The sequence below is a fragment of the Loxodonta africana genome, chromosome 14 (genome assembly GCF_030014295.1).
Source record: "Loxodonta africana isolate mLoxAfr1 chromosome 14, mLoxAfr1.hap2, whole genome shotgun sequence".
Lineage (NCBI taxonomy): Eukaryota > Metazoa > Chordata > Mammalia > Proboscidea > Elephantidae > Loxodonta > Loxodonta africana.
In genome coordinates this window covers 5,154,401-5,175,820 of record NC_087355.1, presented here as the reverse complement: position 1 = coordinate 5,175,820, position 21,420 = coordinate 5,154,401, and the positions used below count along the sequence as shown (strand labels likewise).

At 38.7% G+C, this 21,420-nt stretch overlaps 1 protein-coding gene across 4 annotated transcripts in view; it reads left to right on the top strand.

Annotated features, from left to right (window-relative positions):
• SPIDR (scaffold protein involved in DNA repair) overlaps nt 1-21,420 on the top strand; it is a 778,935-nt gene that overhangs the window by 181,198 nt on the left and 576,317 nt on the right. The window contains exon 1 of one of the 4 annotated variants that reach the window (XM_064267705.1): nt 1,199-10,330. The exons of the other annotated variants lie outside the window; for them this stretch is intronic. The gene's annotated coding sequence lies outside the window, so the exon portion shown is untranslated. Of the gene's footprint in view, nt 1-1,198; nt 10,331-21,420 lie in introns of those variants that run through there. 4 annotated transcript variants of the gene reach the window in all.

The following is a 21,420-nucleotide window of genomic DNA, read 5'->3' as shown; positions in this document are numbered from 1 at the left end:
TAATTTTTAATTCTAGAACTTTGGTCTTTGTGATCATTGATTACATTTTATATTTCGTGTATCCTGTAATATAGTTTATCCTTGCCTTTTTATATGTTTCTCCTGAAAAAAACATGAAGGATAAAGCAATTAGAATTATCAAGGATGGATACCTTGTTACTAGTTCTTATACTTGTATGTGCAGTTAACTTTAGTAGATACCTTATTTTTTAAATGTGTGGCTTAGAATTACTTTGTATTGTCTTTCACTTCCGTCTAAAACCCAGTGCCGTTAAGTCATTTCCGACTCATAGCGACCCTATAGGACAGAGTAGAACTGCACCATAGAGTTTCCAAGGAGCGCCTGGCAGATGTGAACTGCCAGCCCTTTGGTTAGCAGCCGTAGCTCTGCTTATTAGTATTTTTTGTATGGCTAGCCTGGTAGGTATGAACTCTCAGCTTCTGTTTGTGTGGGAATTTGTTAATTTCCCCTTGATTCTTGAACTACTGTTTCCCTGGGTATGGTATTCTTGGTTGTCAGTTTTTTTTCTTTCATCACTTTAGATATGTTATTCCATTGGCTTCTGGACTCCAGTGTTTCTTAGGAGAAATCGACATTTAATCTTATTGGGGATCCTTTGAGACAGCTTCTCTTGCTGCTTTTAGAATCCTCTTTTTATGATTTGAGGGCTTGATTATGTGTGTGTCAGTGCAGATCTGTTTGGATTTATTTTGTTTGGAGTTCATTGAGCTTCTTAGGTTTGTAGATTCATTTCCTTTGTCATATTGAGGAGTTTTTTTTTTGGTCATTATTTGTTCAGATATCTTTTGTTCCTTTCTCTCTGTCATTTCCTTCTGGAATTCCCATCATGCATATATTAGGTCTCTTGATATTGTACAATAGATAATGCTATTAAAATGTGCTCAGTATTCTTGTGTCTTCATTCTTGTTGTTCTTCATCATTCTTAATTCCAACTATCTTATTCTCGTAATTTGCTGATTCTCTCTTCTCCCTGATTAAATTTGTTGTTGAATTTTTTTGTTTTTCATTTCAGTTATTGTCCCTTTCAATTGCAATATTTCTTTTCTTTTATTATTTTCTAAAAATTTCTCTTTTTAGACTCTCATTTTGTTCATGCATTGTTTTTCTTATATCATTTTGGACATTTGTCTTTTTTTTTTTTTTAGTTCTGTGATTACATTTAATGTATTATGTTCTTCTATTTTTTTATTATTCAGACTTTCGTATATGCAATTTCACTCCCTTCATGATTCATTTGGGTAGGCCATCATTTCTTTTATCTTTGTGTGTCCTGTGATATGTTGGTGGATATTGTGATTTTTTAAGATGTTAACTTTCTCCGTACTCCCCAGGATTTGGCATTTTTGCCTGCACTGCTTTCTGTAACAGACTGTTAATCGAGCAGCACCTTCAGCCTTTGCTTACCACTTTCTCTTCCTCTTTATAAAAGTTCTTTTTTGTCCCCTGATTTAATTAGGGTTTAAAAGTTCTGGATATAATTGTCCAACTTTATTTTTCTTTCTTTTTATTGTGCTTCAGGTGAAAGTTTACAGCTCAAGTTAGTTTCTCATACGAAAATTTATACACACATTGTTATGTGATGCTAGTTGCTATCCCTGTGTGACTGCACATTCCTCCTTTCCACCCCAGATATCCCATGTCCATTCAAACAACTCCTGTCTCTTCTCATCTCACCTTGGGACAGGAACTGCCCATTTAGTCTCATGTTTTATTTATTTGAACTAAGAAGCACACTCTTCATGAGTATCATTTATGTCTTATACTCCAGTCTATTCTTTGTCTGAAGAGTTGGCTTTGGGAATGTTTTTAGTTCTGAGTTAACAGAGTCCGGGGGCCATGTATTCTGGGGTTCCTCCACTCTCAGTCCGACCATTAAGTCTGATCTTTTTACTAGAATTAGAGTTCTGCATCCGACTTTTCTCTTGCTTCGCCAGGAACTGTCAGTTTTATTCCCCGTCAGGGTGGTCATTGGTGGTATTGGGCACCATCTAGTTCTTCCAGTCTCAGACTGATGGAGTCTCTGGTTTATGTGGCCTTTTCTGTCTCTTGGGCTAATGTTTTCCTTGTGTCTTTGGTGTTCTTCATTTCCCTTTGCTCCAAGTGGGTTGGGACCAATTGATGTGTCTTAGATGGCAGTTTGCTAGCTTTTAAGACCCCAGATGCCACTCCAAAGTGGGATGCAGAATATTTTTTTAATAAACTTTACTGTGGCGATTGACCTGGGTGTTCCCTGAAACCATGGTCCACAAACCCCTGTCCCTGCTACACTGTACCTTGAAGTGTTTGGTTGTGTTCAGGAAACATTTTAGCTTTTGGTATAGTCCAGCTGTGCTGACTTCCCCAGTATTGTGTGTTGTCCTTCCCATAACCTAAGATAATTCTTGTATGCTACCTAGTTAGTGATTCCCGTCTTCCTCTCTGCCCACCCTTGTAACCATCAAAGAATGTTTTCTTCTGTGTTTAAACCTTTTCTTGAGTTCTTATAATAATGGTCTCATACAATATTTGTGCTTTTGCTACTGACTGATTTCACTCAGCATAACACCTTCAGATTCATCCATGTTATGAGATGTTTTGCGGATTCATCATTGTTCTTCATTGTTGTGTAGCATTCCATTGTGTGAACGCACTGTAATTTGCTTATCCATTTGTCCGTTGATAGGCACCTGGGTTGTTTCCATCTTTTTGCTATTGTGAACAGTGCTTCAGTGAACATGGGTGTGCATATATCTGCTGGTTTGACGGCTCTTATTTCTCTAGGATATATTCCAAGGAGTGGGATTGCTGGATCCTATGGTAGTTCTATTTCTACCTTTTGAAGGAAGTGCCAAATCGATTTCCAAAGTGGTTGTACCATTTTACATTCCCACTAACAGTGTATAAGTGTCCAGTCTCTCCTCAACCTCTCCAGCATTTATCATTTTGTGTTTTTTGGATTAATGCCAGACTTGTTGGGGTGAGATGGTATCTTTTTGTAGTTTTGATTTGTAGTTCTCTAATAGCTGATGATTGTGAACATTTCCTTATGTATCTATTAGCTGCCTGAATGTCTTTTTGATGAAGTGCCTATTCATATCCTTTTGCCCATTTTTTAAGTTGGGTCATTTGTCTTTGTTGTTGAGGTTTCACAGTGTCTTGTAGATCTTAGTGATTGGACTCTGATCAGATATGTCATTGCCAAAACTTTTTTCCCCATTTGTAGGTCGTCTTTTTACTCTTTTGGTGAATTCTTTGGATGAGCATTAGTGTTTGATTTTTAGGAGCTCCCAGTTACCTAGTTTCTCTTCTGGTGTTTGTGCATTGTTAGTGATGCTTTGTACTTTGTTTATGCCATGTATTAAGGCTTCTAGTGATATCCCTATTTTTTCTTCCATGATCTTTATTGTTTTAGATTTTATATTTGGATCTTTGGTCCATTTTGAGTTAATTTTTGTGGATGGTGTGAGGTATGGGTCTTGTTTCATTTTTTTGCAGAGGGATATCTAGTTATGCCAGCACCATTTGTTAAAGACATTGTCTTTTCCCCATCTGATAGACTTTGGGCCTTTGTCAAATATCAGGTGCTCATAGGTGGACGAATTTACATCTGAATTCTTAGTTTTGTTTCACTGGTCTTTTTGTATCTGTTGTTGTACCAGGACTGGGCTATTTTCACTACTGTAGGGGTATAATAGGTTCTAAAACCAGATAATGTGAGGCCTCCCACTTTGTTCTTCTTTAGCAATGCTTTACTTATTCTGGGCCTCTTTCCTTTCCATACGAAGTTGATGATTTGTTTCTCCGTCTCATTAAAAAATGTTGTAGGAATTTGGATCAGGATTGCATTGTACCTGTAGATCACTTTGGGTATAATTGACATTTTCACAATGTTGAGTCTTCCTGTCCATGAGCAAGGTATGTTTTTCCACTTATGTAGGTCTCTTTTGGTTTCTTGGAGTAGTGTCTCATAGTATAGGTCTTTTAAGCCTCTGGTTAGATTTATTCCTAAGTATTTTATCTTCTTGGGGGCTATTGTAAATGATATTAATTTGGTTATTTCCATTTTCAAAGTCCCATTTTTTGGTATAGAGGAATCCAACTGATTTTTGTATGTTTATCTTGTATCCTGACAGTTTGCTGAAATCTTTTATTAGTTCCAGTAGATTTCTTGTGGGTTTTTTAGGGTTTTCTCTGTATAAGATCATACCATTTGCAAATACGGATGCTTTTACTTCTTATTTACCACTATGGATGCCTGTTTTTCTTTTTCTTGCCTAACTGCTCTGCTAGGACCTCCAGCACAATGTTGAATAAGAGTGGTGATAAAGGGCATCTTTGTCTGGTTCCTGTTCACCAGGGGAATGCATTCAGATTCCCACCATTTAGGATGATGTTGGCTGTTGCCTATGTATAAATGCCCTTTATTATGTTGAGGAATTTTTCTTCTATTCCTATTTTGCTATGAGTTTTTTTTTTTTATCATGAACGGTTGTTGCAGTTTGTTAAATGCCTTTTCTCCATCAATTGATAAAATCATGTGGTTCTTGTCTTTTGTTCTATTTATGTGATGGATTGCATTGATTGTTTTTCTAATATTGAACCATCCCCTCATGCGTGGTATGAATCCCAGTTTGTCATGGTGAATTATTTTTTTGATATGTGGTTGAATTCTGTTGGCTAGAATTTTGTTGAGGATTTTCGCGTCTAAGTTGATGAGGGATATTGGCCTGTAATTTTCTTTTTTTGTAGCGTCTTTACCTGGTTTTTGTATCAGGGATATGCTGGCTTTATAGAATGAGTTTGGGAGTGTTCCGTCCTTTTCTGTGCTCTAAAATACCTTTAGTAGTAGTGGTATTAACTCTTCTCTGAAACTTTGGAGAAGAGTTAACAGGGCCAGGCCTTTTTTTGTTATGTTTTTAAATGATCTTTTCAAAAAAACCAAACCCGTTGCCATCGAGTCGATTCTGACTCATAGCAACCCTGTAGGACAGAGTTGAACTGCCCCATAGAGTTTCCAAGGAGCGCCAAGTGGATTTGAACTGCCGACCTCTTGGTTAGCAGCTGTAGCTCTTACCCACTAAGCCACCAGGGTTTCCTCCTCTGTTATGGGTGTATTTAATTGTTGTACATCTGTTTGTGTTAGTTTAGGTAGGTAGTGTTTTTGTAATATTTTGTCCATTTCCTCTAGGATTTCAAATTTGTTGGACTGTAATTTTTCATAGTAGTCTGTTATGATTCTTTTAATTTCAGGTGAGTCTGTTGTGATATCACCCATCTCATTTCTTCTTCAGGTTATTTGCTTCCTCATGAGTTTTTCTGTTGTCATTTGGGTCAGTGGTTTGTTGATTTTCTTTGTATTTTCGAGGAACCAGCTTTTGATCTTGATAACACTTTCAATTGTTTTTCTAGTCTCTATTTCATTTAATTCTGCTCTAAGTTTATTTCCTTACTTATGGTACCTGAAGGTCTCTTTCTACTCTTTCGAATTGTAGGGTTAATGTTTTGGTTTTGGCCCTTTCTTCTCTTTGGATGTGTGCGTTTATTGCAGTAAACTGACTTCTCAGCACTGCTTTTGCTGTGTCCCAAAGGTTCTGGTAGGATGTGTTTTCATTCTCCTTTGATTCTGTGTATTTCTTTATCCTGTACTTAATTTCTTCTGTAACCCTGTAGTTTTTCAGCAGGGTATTGTTCAATTTCCATGTATTTCATTTTTTTCCCCTTGCCTTTTCTTTTATTGGTTTCTACACTTATGGCTTTATGATCAGAAAAGATGCCTTGTAGTATTTTGATGTTTTGCATTCTATTAAGGCTTGCTTTGTGGCCTAAAATGTGGTCTATCCTGGAGAATGTTCCATGTGCATTGGCAAAGAAAATACACTTGGCTGCTGTTGGGTGGAGTGTTGTTTTAGATGTCTCTGAGATCGGTTTGGTTGATTGTGGCATTTTGATCTTCCATGTCTTTGTTGAGCTTCTTTTTTGTCCTTTACCAAAAGTGTTGTGTTGAAATCTCCTACTATTATTGTGGAGTTGTCTATACTCTTTTCAATGCTGTTAGAGTTTGTTTTTTGTATTTTGGAGCCTTGTCGTTGGGTACATAAATATTTGTAATGGTTATGTCATCCGGGTGTATTTACCCTTTAATCGTTTCATAGTGTCCTTTATCCTTTGTGATAGACTTTAAAGTCCATTTTGTCAGAAATTAATACTGCCACTCCTGCTTTTTTTTGATTATTGTTTGCTTGATGTATTTTTTTTCTATCCGTTGAGTTTTTTTGTGTGTTGTCTTTAAGTCTAAGGTGTTTCTCTTGTAGGCAGGATATAGAGGGATTGTGGTTTTTTATCCACTCTATCACTCTGTCTCTTTATTGGTGCGTGTAGTCAGTTTACATCCAGCGTAATTATTGATAGGTATAAGTTTAGTGCTGTCATTTTGATGTATTTTCCTTGGTGACATTGACAGTTTCTTTGTTGCACTTAATTTTCTGTACTGAATCATTTTTCTTTATATATTTTCTTTTCATCTTTTTCATTTTTGTTGATTTTGTATTTGCTGATTCCTTATGTTTTTCTTGTTTTTGTTTTGATATGCAGGATTGTTAGATCCCTTTGTCATTACCTTAATATTTATCCCTGTTTTTCTAAGTATAAACCAATCTTTTATTTCTTGATGTCACCTTGACTTCCTCTCCATATGAAAGATCTATGACTACACATTGTAGTACCTCTTTTTTGTCTTAATGTTGTCGTCTTTTACATGTTGATGACCCCGTTTCCCTATTTTCAGTGTTTTAGCTTTGATTTATTTTTGTGACTTCCCTATCTGGGTTGATACCTGGCTGCTCTGTCCTGTGTTGTAGTCTTGGGTTATTATCTGATGTTGTTGATTTTCTAACTGGAGGATTCCTTTTAGTATTTTTTGTAATTTTAATTTCATTTTTACACATTCCCTAAACTTCTGTTTATCTTTAATTGCCCTAATTTCACCATCATATTTGAGAGACAGTTTTGCTGGATATATAATTCTTGGTAGATAATTTTTTTCCTTCAAGAGCTTAATATATGTCATCCCATTGCCTTCTTGCCTGCAGGGTTTCTGCTGAGTAGCCCAAACTTAGTCTTATTGACTCTTCAAAAAAAAAAAAGAAAATTTTTTTTTTTTTGTAGGTGACTTTTCATTTATACCTAGCCACTCTTAAAATTCTCTCTTTATCTTTGGTTTTGGCAAGTTTGATTATAATATGTCTTCATGACTTTCTTTTGGGATCTACCTTATGTGGGGTTTGATGGGCTTCTTGGATAGATACCTTTTCATCTTACATGACACCAGAGAAGTTTTCTGCCAGCAAATCTTCAGCAGTTCTCTCTGTATTTTCTGTTATCCCCCCGTTCTGGTACTCTAGTCACTCGTAGTTTGTTCCTCTTTATAGAGCCCCACATAATTCTCAGGATTTCTTCATTTTTTAAAATTCTTTTATCTGATTTTTCCTCAAATAAATTGGTGTCAAGTGCTTTATCTTCAGTCTTACTAATTCTGACTTCCATTTCCTCAATTCTGCTCCTATGACTGTGTATTGAGTTGTCTAATTCTGCCACTTTATTGTTAGTCTTTTAGAGTTCTGTTTACTGTCTCTCTGCGAATTCTTGCAACCTTTTAAATTTGTCACTGTGCTCCTGTATAGCCTTCTAAACTACTTCTATTGCTTTGTCTGTGTTCCTTGGCTAGTTCTGTGTTTTGCCTGGACTCCTTCCTGATCTCTTGAAGAGTACTGTATTTTAGTCTTGAATTCCATCTCTGGTAATTCCAGGAAGCTGTCTTCCTCTGGAAAGTTTATTGGTTCTTTGTGTTGGTGGCTTTCTGAAGCTATCATGGTATTCTTCTTTATTTGATTTGATATTGACTGCTGTCTCTGAGCCATCAATAAGTTATTATATTTATTTATTTTATATTTCCTAGCTTCTTGTTTTGATAAGCCCAAATAAGCTGGTCTTATGAGCCAGTTTGATTATTGCCTCCTCTGAATCTCTAACACCCTGTCTCCAGGTGGTTAGAGCTATTATTAGGTATGTGAGCCCAGGAGTCAGTTTACTTTTCTTGTGTGGATTCAGGTAGTCAATCACTAAGTGTGTGGTGCAGGCTCTCACCTACAGTTCTAGATGGGCAGGGGTAATTGGAGTAGGCACAGGTATCTGGCTGCATTAGGGGGTCATATGCTAAGCAACATAGGGTCTGACTGTTGCTCCTGGGTGGAAGGTGTGTCTCTGTTTCCTAGAGTGTGTAGGTAGGTGAGTTTTTCAGCCGGACTCTGCTGTTGGCTGTAAGGACTAAGAGTCACCACTTATTCCTAGACTACTTTCACGGGTGGCTCGGTGGATTGGGTGGAACCGCCAGTCCCCAGGCCCCTGACGTGGGTACGTGAGGACCCTCCTTAATGTCATATGTCATGAATCTGCCACTCTCCCTTATAGTATATACAGTTGAAAGTACATAGCCTGTTATGCTAATGAAGGGATACACTGTTGAAATGGGCCCACACAGGTGTACGCAGGGGTGAAAGGCATTCAAAGTCCATGGACCCCTTATGCCTGTGCCTAGGCAAAGGAGCTATGCCTGTCCTGAGTTCCTGGCTTAAGGGAGCCAGCAGATTATTTTTTCCTGTTTGTCAGTTTGTTCCCTCTCCAAAGCCAGGAGAATGGCTCAGGATGGAAGATGGGTCCTCCTTCTGGCCAAGGGAGCTCAGGAATCACTGAAGCCAGGTGGAGACCCAGAGCAGAGTAGAGAGGGGGGAGGTAAATGGGAGAGAGGTACTTTCCAAAAGGCTTTTTTTTTTGATCTGGGCAGTATAAGTACTTGTACTTATCTTTCGCTGTTTGATTGCTTTTTCTCCCTGGTTCTGGAGGCTTGAGCACACTGTCCACAACTCAGTCTCTCTCGAAGTGGAAGATGCATCCCAAACACCACTGCTTTCCTCACTGTGCATGCTGGCTGATACACCCTGCAGTGTGCCGGCCAGTCAGGTCTGGCAATTGCTCACTGCTTCTGAACTGCCTCTCCCTTCCTGCTGCTGCCCAGTCCGAGTCCTGAACTTTGTCTATGATGTTGAGGGCTCCTAGATTGTCGTATATAATTTATTCACTTGTTTTTTCAGGTTTTTGTTTCAAGAGAGACCATAGGAAGTGTCTTACTACTCTGCTGTTTTGGCCCCACTTCTGTCAGTGTCCATCTTTCAGTGTCTGTTAATCATACCCAGGAACACTCTGTCATCAATCTGTGCAGCTGCAGCCACTAAGGCTAGATATCTTGCAGTTAACAATCTTTCCACCAGGGCACGCAGTCCTCTCTCTCTTTTTCTCTCTCTGGTTAGTATTTCCTCACCTGCTGTTTCTGCAACCATGTTTACAGTGAGGAAGCCCACACCCACAAGCCCCCTGCCATGCTGAGTGTTAACCTTCGATTTTACCAGAGGTTTCCTTCTCTGTTCTGTGGTGTATGCTTATATTTGAGCTGCCGTTTATGGGTAGCACAGGCAGACTTTCCACTGTTTTGGAGGCAAAGGAGCTGTCACTTCCCAGAAGATCCTTTGAGACATTTTTGTTGTTGATTTCAAAGCCCCAGTGGCTGTGTGGCGGTTGGGAGAACAGTCTCCATTTAGGTGACCCATGTCATGGAGCCACTGCAGGAGACCTTCTGTTGGAGTTCTTATAAGTCCTACAGCCGAGAGTTAACTGTGTGGGAAAGGAGCTGGCACGCCCCAAACAAGCCCCCAGGGAGGCTTGCCTTGTTTCTAACAGAGCCCCTTCTCCCTTAGTATTATGGTTGTGGGTGTAGCCTCTACTCAGAACACTTGCTTTCTAGTTCACAGTAGCCTCAGTCAGCAGTCCTCTGCACAAGGAGTAGCAGTCAGACCTGACCTGGCCCGAATGGAGGAGATCTGTCACGTTTGTCTTGGAGGCCAGATGTCTCAGGTTCTCAGGGAGGCAAGTAGAGTGATTACTATGGGAGCAGACTCTGCTAAAGGTAGATTTTTGTAACAACTAGCAGCGGACTGGCAGCTAAGTTACTGAGTGGGTGTTGGCCTGACACCCTCCGTTCGGACTCCTAGGAAATCTGCCTTGTTTTTATCAGAGCCACACCCTCCTCCCCACACCCGTAGTATGTTGGCCATGGGTGTAGCCTCCACTCAAAATGCCTGCTTCCTAGAACACAACAGCCTCAGCCAGCTGTTTTCAGCAACAATAGGAAGAAGGGAGCAGAGAGACCCAAGCTGACCCTCAGGGAGATTGGCCTTGTTGATTTTAGAGCACAGGCTTGGGATTCTGTCTCTGCACGGGTGAGAAGTATGGTATTCAGGAAAGCAGGCTCTCTTGGTTGGGTCACTTGCTCAGTTAATTTGCCTGCCTAACTGTGGGGAGGTGTAGGGACAGTGGAAAAAGCAGTTTTCCTACTGTATTATGCAACTCGTTGATTCTTGCCCATGTGCAGTTCTTTGCTGCTGTCCTCTGCTCCTTAATTCAGAGACTTATGGCCATGCTTCGTTTTCTTGTATTTGTGAAGGAGAGTTAGAACAATGATCTGTTTATGCTGCCATCTTTGCTGAATGTGATTGCCATGGTTTTTGATGAGAAATCAGCTGTTAATATTAAGGATCCCTTGAATGTTATAAGCCACCTCCCTTTTGCTGCTTTCAAGATTCTCTCTTTGTCTTTTGACAGTTTGATTATGATATGTCAATGTGTGGGTTGATTTTAGTTTATTTTACTTGGATTTCCTTTACTTTCTTGGATGTTTAAATGAGTGTTTTTCTTCAAATTTGGGAAGCTTTTGGCAGCCGGCAGTTACTGGATGATAGGCTGTTACATAATCTTTCTACTCCTTTGTTTTGTCAAATATTTTTTCTACTCTTTTGTCACTCTCCTGTCCTTTTGAGAAGGCTGTTATTCATATATTATTATGTTTGATGGTATCCCAGAGGTCTTCGAAGCTCTGTACCTTTTTTTTTTCCTTTTTTCTTTCTGTTCTTTAGGAAAGGTATTCTCATGTGACCTGTCTTCACATTCACTGATTCTTCTGCCTGCCCCTATAGCAACTATTGTACTTTTCAACTCCAGAGTTTTTGTCACCCTTTATGATTTCTGTCTCTTGATTGATATTCTCTATTTGGTGACACATCATTCTCATACTTTTCTTTAGTTCTTTTTTTTCATATTGTGTTTTTGGTGAAAGTACACAACAAATTAGATTCTCACTTAACAACTTCTATACAAATTGTTAAGTTACATTGGTTAAATTTTTTTACAAAGTGCCAAAATTTTCATTATTTTTGTCTTTGTTCCGTTATCATTAATTTAATTTCCGTGCCCCCCATTATTTTCTCAACGTTGCTTTAGAGTAAATGTTATCTGTTTTGTCTCATGTAGATTATTTTTTAAAGGAGCACAGAACTCAGGGATAATATTATTTTATGAGCCAATCTGTTATTTAGCTGAAATGTGACTTCCAGGAGTAGTTTCAGTTCAAAGTTTAAAGGGTATCTCAGGCCAGTAGTCTCGGGTTTTCTAATCTCAACTGGTTCAGCAAGGCTGGATTGTTTAAGAATTTGAGTTTTGGTCTACATTTTTCTTCCATTCTATCAGGCTCCATCTATACTGTCCCTGATCAGAATGGTCAGTAGTGGTACCTAGGTGCTGTCTAGTTCTTCTGGTCCAGGGTAGATGAGGCCATGGTTCATATAGGCTCTTTGTCCCGTAGACTGGTTTTTCTTTGTGCCTTTGGTTTCCTTCTTTCTCCTTTCCTGCAGATGAGTAGAGACCAGTAATTGTATCTTAGATGGCCGCTTGCAAGCGTTTTAGACCCTACACTCTATGCAGCAAACTAGGGTGTAGAGCTTAAACGTAATTAACTGCATTACGCTCATGACTGAGTTGTCCTATGAGATTAATGTCTTAAGCTTTCAAATCCAGAACTCCAATCCTGTGAGGTGTCTGGTTATGCCTAAGAAGTATCCGTAACTGTGCCCCTATGTGCTTTAATTTACATGTATGTGTACGTGTGTATATATATACATATATATATTACATACATACATGCAACACCTACATGTACATACACACATATATACATACACCTGTACATGCACATTTATATACACGTATGTGCTGTCTTAGTCATCTAGTGCTGCTATATAGAAATGCCAGAAGTGGATGGCTTTAACAAAGAGAAGTTTAATCTCACAGTCCAGTAAGCTAGAAGTCCAAATTTAGGGCACTGGCTCCAGGGGAAGGCTTTATCTCTCTCTTGGCTCTAGAGGAAAGTCCTTGTCATGCATCAGCCTTCCCTTGGTCTGGGAGCATCTCGGTGCAGGAGTCTCAGATCCAAAGGAAGCATTCTGCTTCCAGCACTGCTTTCTTGGTGGTATGAGGTCCCCATGTCTCTCTACTCACTTCTCTCTTTTATATCTCAAAAGAGATTGGCTTAAGACACTACATAATCTTGTAGACCTTGTCAATATCACTGCCACTAATCCATCTTATTACATCATAGTGATAGGATTTACAACATTAGGGAAATGGCATCAGAAGATAAAATGGTAGACAGTCATACAAGGGAATCGTGACTTAGCCAAGTTGACAGATATTTTGGGGGGACACAATTCAATCCATGACATATGCCTATTTATATACATGCAGTAAATCCTCGAGTTATGAATGCCAGACTTATAGACAACTCGTACTTGCCCTTTGATGTTATGTAAATTTGCCCTTACTTTGAAATGATTGACCCAGCCTCTACCTGCAACAAATTCTTCATCACAATCACCCCACTTGCTGAATGTGCAGCTTTTAAATCGTTTGAAAAGGCTTCTAGCCTTTTTTTGCACTAACCAAAAAAACCAAAACCATTGCTATTGAGTTGATTCCGACTCATAGCGATCCTATAGGACAGAGTAGAACTGCCCCATTGAGTTTCCAAGGAGTGCCTGGTGGCTTTGAACGGCTGACCTTTTTGGTTAGCAGCCATAGCACTTAACCACTATGCCACCAGGGTTTCCTTTTTTGCACTAAAGCAAGGCGAAATAAGAACTGTATGCTCCTGTTCCTTCTTAGCTACAACATCTTGAAGACACATACAGAAATTGATATTGTTCGTAACCCAGAGTCTGCCTTTATATGCATACATACCTACATATGTAACCAGACACATTTTTTTGGTTGTTGTTGCAAAATTGTGTGTCACAGCATTTTCCAAAAATGTCCCTTGTTCTTATGTATGTACTTATTAGGGACATTAAATTGCGAACATTTAACCTACATTTGGTGTTACCTTTCATATCACCCAAAGTAAAAATGTTTACTATCTAGAGAGTGATTCTGTTTCTCCCCCTCCCATCCCTTAATGTTGGTATCTATGTATAAACCTGTTCTTCTCTTTTTAAAAGTGAGAACATACACTGTTTGTCCTTTTGTGATTGACCAATTCACTCAGCATAAAGTCCTCCAGTTTAATCTGCATTATGGTATGTTTCGAGGAATCATTTGTTATAGCTGTGTAGTATTCCATTGTATGTGTGTACCACTTTTTGTTTATTCATTCATCCATTGACGGGCACTTAGGTAGTTTCCATTCTTTTGCTCTTGGGAATAGTGCTGCAATGAATGCAAACCCCCCCAGAAAACAAAAACAAAGCCTTTACTATCAAGTCAATTTTGACTCATAGTGACTGTATAGGACAGAGTGGAACTGTCTGCACAGGGTTTGCAAGGCTTTAAGTCTTTATAGAGACAGACTGCTACATCTTTCTCCCGTGGTTCGTCTGATGGGGTCAAGCTATCAACCTTTTGGCTGACAGCCAAGTACTTAACCCCTGCACCACTAGGGCTCCTTTACACTAAGACTAACAAGGGATATTTCAAAAGGGGAGTCGAGAAAGCAATACCATTTACAATAGCCCCCCAAAACAATACAATTAAATAGGAATTAACCTATTGATTACCTATGGCGTTGATTTCTTTATTTCCTTTTTGGAATTCTCCCTCTATTAATTAGTGTAGAGGAATTCAGCTGGTTTTTGTGTGTTGATCATGTACCGTCCAGTGTTGCTGAATGTTTCTATTCGATCCAGAAGCTTTCTTTTGGAATCTCTGGGGTTTACTGTGTATGGAACCATGTCATCTGCAAATCAGGATAGTTTTACCTCTTCGTTTCCAATCTGGATACCCTTTATTTCTCTTTCTTGCCTTATTGCTCTTGCTAAGACTTCTTTCTCCATAGAGAATAATGTTGGCTGTTGGTTTTGCATATATACCCTTAATTATGTTGAGAGATTTCCTTCCTACTCCTATTTTGCTGAGAGTTTTGATCAGAAAATGGTGTTGAATTTTATCAGATGCCTTTTCTGCATCAATTGAGATGATTATGTGGTTCTTTTGCTTTATTTTATTTATGCGGTGAATTACACTGATTAATTTTCTAATGTTGAACATTCTTGCGTTCCTGGTATGAATCCCACTTGATCATGCTGTATGATTTTTTAATATGTTGTTGAATTCTGTTTGCTAGAATTTTGGTGAGGATTTTTCTGTCTACATTAATGAGGGATATAGGTCTATAGTTTTCTTTTTTTGTGTTGTGTTTATCTGGCTTGGGGATCAGGTGATGCTGGCTTCATACAATGAGTTAAGTTTTACTTCTGTTTTAGAACAGTTTGAGTAGAATTGGTGTTAACTCTTCTCTGGATGTTTGTTAAAATTCTCCAGCAAAGCCATCTGTTACTGGGCTTTGTTTTTATTTTCCTTGGAGTTTTTTGATCAGATCTTCAGTCTCTGGCTTTGTTATGTTTGTTGTTGTTGTTAGGTGCCCTCGAGTTGGTTCCAACTCATAGCAACCCTATGTAAAACAGAACGAAACACTGCCCTGCCCTACACCATCCTCACAATCGTTGTCATGCTTAAACCCGTTTTTGCAGCTACTATATCAGTCCACGTTGTTGAGGGTCTTCTCTTTTTTGCTGACCCTCTGCTTAAACAAACATGATGTCCTTCTCCAGGCACTGATCCCTCCCGATAACGTGTCCAAAGTATGTAAGACATAGTCTTGCTATCCTTGGTTCTAAGGAGCATTCTATTGTTATGTTTAGATTTTCTGTTTCTATTTGTGTTTGTTTTTTTTTTTAAGTTTTGGTATTTTGTGTGTTTTTCAGAATTTATACATTTTTTCTAAGTTTTCAAATTCGTTGAATTACAATTTTTTGTAGTATTCTGTTATGATCCTCTTTATCTCAGTTGAATGTGTTGTAATGTCTCCAATTTCATTTCTTATTTTGGTTATTTGCATCTACTATTATTTTCATTTTTCAGCCTAGCTAGTGGTTTGTCCATTTGATTTATCCTTTCAAAGAACCAACTTCTGATTTAGTTGATTCTATTTTTCTGTTTCCTATTTCATTTATTTCTGTTTCTATATTATTTCCTTTCTTCTAGTAGCTTTGGTCCTGTTTTGCTCTTCCTTTCTATTTGTTTAGGTTGTTGCGTTAAGTTATTGTTGACATTTATTTTTAGAATTTCCCTCTGAGCAGTGCTTTTGCTCTATCCCAGAGGTTTTGATATGTTGTGTTTTCATGTTCATTTTATTCTAAGTAGTTTTTAATTTCACTTTTGATTTCTCTATGACCCAATAGGTTTTTAGTACTATGTTACTTAGTTTCCATGGTTTATTTTTTTTCCTTATTCTTCCTGTTATGATTTCTAGCTTGATACCATTATGGTCTGCATTCAGCAGATGCAATGCTGGAAGTGCTCACTCGTCTATGCCAAGAAATATGGAAGACAGCTTCCTGGCCAACTGACTGGAAGAGATCTATATTTATGCCTATTCCCAAGAAAGGTGATCCAGCTGAATGCGGAAATTATAGAACAATATCATTAATATCACATGCAAGCAAAATTTTGTTGAAGATCATTCAAAAGTGGCTGCGGCAGTATGCTGACAGGGAACTGCCAGAAATTCAGGCTGGATTCAGAAGAGGACGTGGAACCAGGGATAACATTGCTGATGTCATATGGAACCTGGCTGAAAGCAGAGAATATCAGAAGGACGTTTACATGTGTTTTATTGACTATGCGAAGACATTCACCTGGGTAAAAAAAAAAAGGTAGATCATAATAAATTATGGATAACATCGTGAAGAATGGGAATTCCAGAACATTTAATTGTGCTGGTGAGGAGCCTTTACATAGATCAAGAGGCAGTTGTTCGGACAGAGCAAGGGGATACTGATTGGTTTAAAGTCAGAAAAGGTGTGTCTCAGGGTTGTATTCTTTCGCCATACCTATTTAATCTGTATGCTGAGCAAATAATACGAGAAGCTGGATTTTATGAAGAAGAACAGGGCATCAGGATTGGAGGAAGACTCATTAACAACCTGCGTTATGCAGATGACACAACCTTGCTTGCTGAAAGTGAAGAGGAAGCACTTACTAATAAAGATCAAAGACCACAGCCTTCAGTATGGATTACACTTCAACATAAAGAAAACAAAAATCCTCACAATTGGACCAGTAAGCAACATCATGATAAACAGAGAAAAGATTGAAGTTGTCAAGGATTTCATTTTACTTGGATCCACAATCAACATGCGTGGAAGCAGCAGTCAAGAAATCAAAAGACGCATTGCATTGGAAAAATCTGCTGCAAAGGACCTCTTTAAAGTGTTGAAAAACAAAGATGTCACCTTGAAGACTAAGGTGCTCCTGACCCAAGCCATGGTATTTTCGATCACATCATATGCATGTGAAAGCTGGACAGTGAATAAGGAAGACCGGAGAAGAATTGATGCCTTTGAATTGTGGTGTTGGCGAAGAATATTGAATATACCATGGACTGCCAGAAGAACGAACGTATCTGTCTTGGAAGAAGTACAACCAGAATGCTCCTTAGAAGCAAGGATGGCGAGACTGCGTCTTACATACTTTGGACATGTTGTCAGGAGGGATCGGTCCCTGGAGAAGGACATCATGCTTGGTAAAGAACAGGGTCAGAGGAAAAGAGGACGACCTTCATCGAGGTGGATTGACACAATGGCTGCAACAATGGGCTCAAGCATAACGATTGTAAGGATGGCTCAGGACCAGGCAGTGTTTCATTCTCTTGTGCATAGGGTCGCTATGAGTCGGGACTGACTCGATGGCACCTAACAACAACAACTGTTATGTTCAGAGAAGGTGCTTTGTATGATTTTAGTTTTTAAAAATTTGTTGAGGTTTGCTTTGCGACCTGAGATACGGGCTATTCTTGAAATGTTACATGTGTGTTAGAGAAGGATGTGTATTGTGCTGCTTTGGGCGTGTGCTCTGTATATTTCTGTTAGATCTGGTTGGTTAATGGTGCCACATAGGTCTTCTGTATCTTTATTGATTGTTTTGTCCATCATCGAAAGTGGGGTATTTAAATGTCTTACTATTACTGTAGATCTGTCAGTTTCTCTTTAATACTGTTAGGGTTTGCTTTATAAATTTTGGAACTCTGACTTCAGGTGCATGGAGAGTTATAATCGCTAAGTCTTCTTGTTGAATTGTTCTTTTTGTCATTATATAGTGTCATTCTTTGACTCTTATAATGGATTTTGACTTAAAGTCTGTTTTGTCAGTTACTAACACTGCCACTTCTGCTGTCTTCGGATTACTGTTTACTTAATATGTATTTTTCTATCTTACGATTTTTAACTTGTGTTTGTTTTTATTTCTAAGGTGTGTCTCTTGTAGGCAACATATTAATCGGTGGTGTTTTTTTATCCATTCTGTCACTCTCTCTCGATGGGTACATTTAATCCATTTATATTTAGTAGGTATGAATTTCCTGTAGCCATTTTGTTATGCTTTTCTTTTTTGTGTTGTTAATGGTTTCTTTGTTCTTTACTTTCTGTGCTGAGCTTTTTGGTATACAATTTGTTTTTTCTTTCATTTATTAGTTATGGTGTTGTGTTTACTGGATCTTTTTGTTTTTTTTTTTTTTCGTCTGTATTTTGGTGAGTAAATGTATTAATTCTCTTTGTTGTTACCATGTGGCTAACATGTAACATCTTATATTTATAAACATCCTCACAACTTGACCAATAAGCGGCATCATGATAAATGGAGAAAATGTTGAAGTTGTCAAGAATTTCATTTTACTGGTTATTCACAATCAGTACCCATGGAGGCAGCAGTCAAGACGTCAAATGCTGTATTGCATTGGGCAAATCTGCTGCAAAAGATCTCTTTAAAGTGTTAAATACCAAATGTCTGTTTGAGGACCATGGTGCACCTGACGCAAGCCATGGTATTTTCAGTCTCTTCACATGCACATGAAAGCTGGCCAATGAATAAGGAAGACCAAAGAAGAACTAGTGCATTTGAATCACGGAGTTTGCAAAGAATATTAAATATACCATGAACTGCTAGAAGAATGAAGAAATCTATCTTGGAAGAAGTACCACCAGAATGCTCGTTAGAAGCAAGCATGGAGAGACTTCGCTTCTCATACTTTGGACATGTTGTCAGGAGGGACCAGTCCCTGGAGAAGTACATCATGCTTTTGGTCAGGTAGAGGGTCAATGAAAAAAAGGAAGGCTTTTAACGAAATGGGTTGACACGGTGGCTCCAACAATGGGCTCAAACATAGCAATGATTATGAGAATGGCACAGGACCAGGCAGTGTTTTATTCTGTCGTACTTAGGGTTGCTGTGAGTCAGAACCTACTTGACAGCACCTAACAACAACAACATTTATAACAGTCTATTAGATCTTGAAATCACCTTAACTTCCTCCTCATATGTTAGTTCTATAGCTACACAAATCATCCCCCCCCCCCTTTTTTTGATGTTGTCATCGAATACAACTTTGTATCTCAGGTTCCCTGTAATCATTTTTTAACTTTTATTTTACTGTTGTGGTTTCTTTACTTGGCTTGGTATCAGGGTGATGTTGTCATTTGTATTTTCCTTAAGTTGTTCTCTGTTGTCATTACCTTTATATTGGAAGGACTTCTTTTGATATTTCTTGTGTGGCTGGTCTGGTGGTTACAAATTCCCTTAATTTCTGCTTATCTGTGAATGTCCTAATTTCTCCTAATATTGAATGATGATTTTGCTGGAATATAATTTTTTGTTGACATTTATTATCTTTCAAAGCTTTGTGTATGAATCTCATTGTTTTGTTGCCTTCATGGTTTCTGATGAGGAGTTAGAGCCTAATCTTATGGGATCCCTTTAATAGGTGATACTTTGCTTTTCACATGTTACTTTCAAAATTGTTTCTTTTTCTTTGGAAATGAAAAATTTGATTAAAATATGTCTTGATGACTTTCTCTTGAGATTTATCTTATATGGAGTTCGTTGAGCTTTTTGGTGAAAATCTTCTCATCTTTCATGACATTTGGGTAGTTTTCTGCCATTAATTGTTCAGAGGTTCTTTCTGTAATTTTTTCTCTTCCTCTTTTATTGCTAACATTCTTTTGTTATTTCTCTTGATATCCCATATAACCTGTGTGCTTCCTTCGTTTCCTTTTGTCTTTTTTCTGCTTGTTCTTCATACTCAGTAATCTCAACAGTTTTTTCCTTTATTTGCTTATTCTTCCTTCCGTTGTTTCAATTTGACTTCTGTATTCTTCCATTAAGTTATCTCTGTTGTTTTATTGGTAAGCTATTTTTTTTTTTTTTTAGTATTCTATTTAATTTATTTTGTTTTTGTATTGCTTTCCTAAATGATTCTAGTCTGTTTCTGTGTTTCCTTTGATCGCTTTAAGATTTAATACTAGCTTTTTTTTTTTTTTTTAATTTGTGCTTTAAGTGAAAGTTTACTAATCAGGTCAGTCTCTCATACAAAAATTTACATACGCCTTGCTATACACTTCTAATTGCTCTCCCTCTAATGAGACAGCACAGTCTTTCCCTCTACTCTCTCTCCTTGTATCCATTCAGGCAGCTTCTGGCCCTTTCTGCCCTCTTATCTCCCCTCCAGACAGGAGATGCCAACATAGTCTCGTGAGTCTACTTGATCCAAGAAGCTCATTCTTCACCAGTATCATTTTCCATCCCATATTCCAGTCCAATCCCTGTCTGAAGAGTTGGCTTTGGAAATGTTTCCTTTCTGGGGCTAACAGAAGGTTTGGGGGCCATGGCCTCTGGGGTCCTTCTAGTACCAGTCTGACCATTAAGTCTGGTCTTTTTATGAGAATTTGAGGTCTGTATCCCACTGCTGTCCTGCTTCCTCAGGGGTTCTCTGTTGTGTTCCCAGTCAGGGCAGTCATCGGTTGTGGCCAGGCACTATCTAGTTATTCTGTTCTCAGGCTGATGTAGCCTCTGGCTTATGTGGTCCTTTCTGTCTCTTAATACTAGCTTTTTGAAGCCTTTGTCCACTAGTTCCGTTATCTATTCTTCCTCATAGATCTTTTCAGCCCTTTTATTTTGTCCATTTTTTTGATCCATCTTTTTCTGTCTCTTCGTGTGATTTGTAATTGACTGCTGTTTTTGATCCTATAAGGTTTTATTTTATATATGTATTCATACATATGTATGTATATATATTTTTTCATCCTATAATTTTCTTTTTCTTTTCTTTGGTTCATTAGTTGCTTAGCTTCTTCCATTTTTCTTTGGATTGGATCCTTTTATTTGTATTGTTTTAATTGTCGTTTTGTACATTTGGTCTGTGAATGGCTTTGGTGCTGTTAGTTGGATGAGTGTGCTTTCCTCTCACTGTTGGGTGTGTTGAGTTGCATATGCGTGGGAGTTTTATGTCATAGGTGCATATGTTTTCTCTTAGAGGATTGCATGGTGGTGCTAGAATAGGTTTCTTTCCCATGTGAGGTGCCAGATGTTGAATGTCAGGAACCTTCACAGTTCTTGAGGGATACTGTGGTCCCTTCATGTTGGCACAAATAGTTAGGCTCCTGGATTGCAGGATGAGTTGCAGGGAGGGGCAGGCAGGGTGAGCTGCAGAGGCCCACTCAGCCAGGAAGAGACTGGAGAGCCACGTGTTCTGCACAGTTGAGGGAGGGGGCCTTAGGGCATGGTGAGGGGTTGGTCGGTAAGGTACAGAAACCAGCAGTCTGGGAAGTGGGGATGGGTGAAGTGGAGCCTGCCTGGGTTTGCCTAGATGACTTGCACCTCTTGGAGGGCTGGGGGCGGGAGGTGAAATGGAACCTGTGCGGATTAGTGCAGAGGGAAGGGGAGGGGGGAAAACAGAGCCTATAGACAGGAGAGGAGAGCGGTTTGCAGAGGAGCAATTTTTTGGAAGGACAGTTGCTTCTAGAAAGATTACATCCTTGGAAACCCTGTGGGCAGTTCTACTGTGTCCTACAAGGTCTCTGTGAGTTGGAATCCGCTTGACAGCAGTGAATTTTCTAATTATTACTCTGAGGGTTGACTATTCTATGGCGTCGCCTGT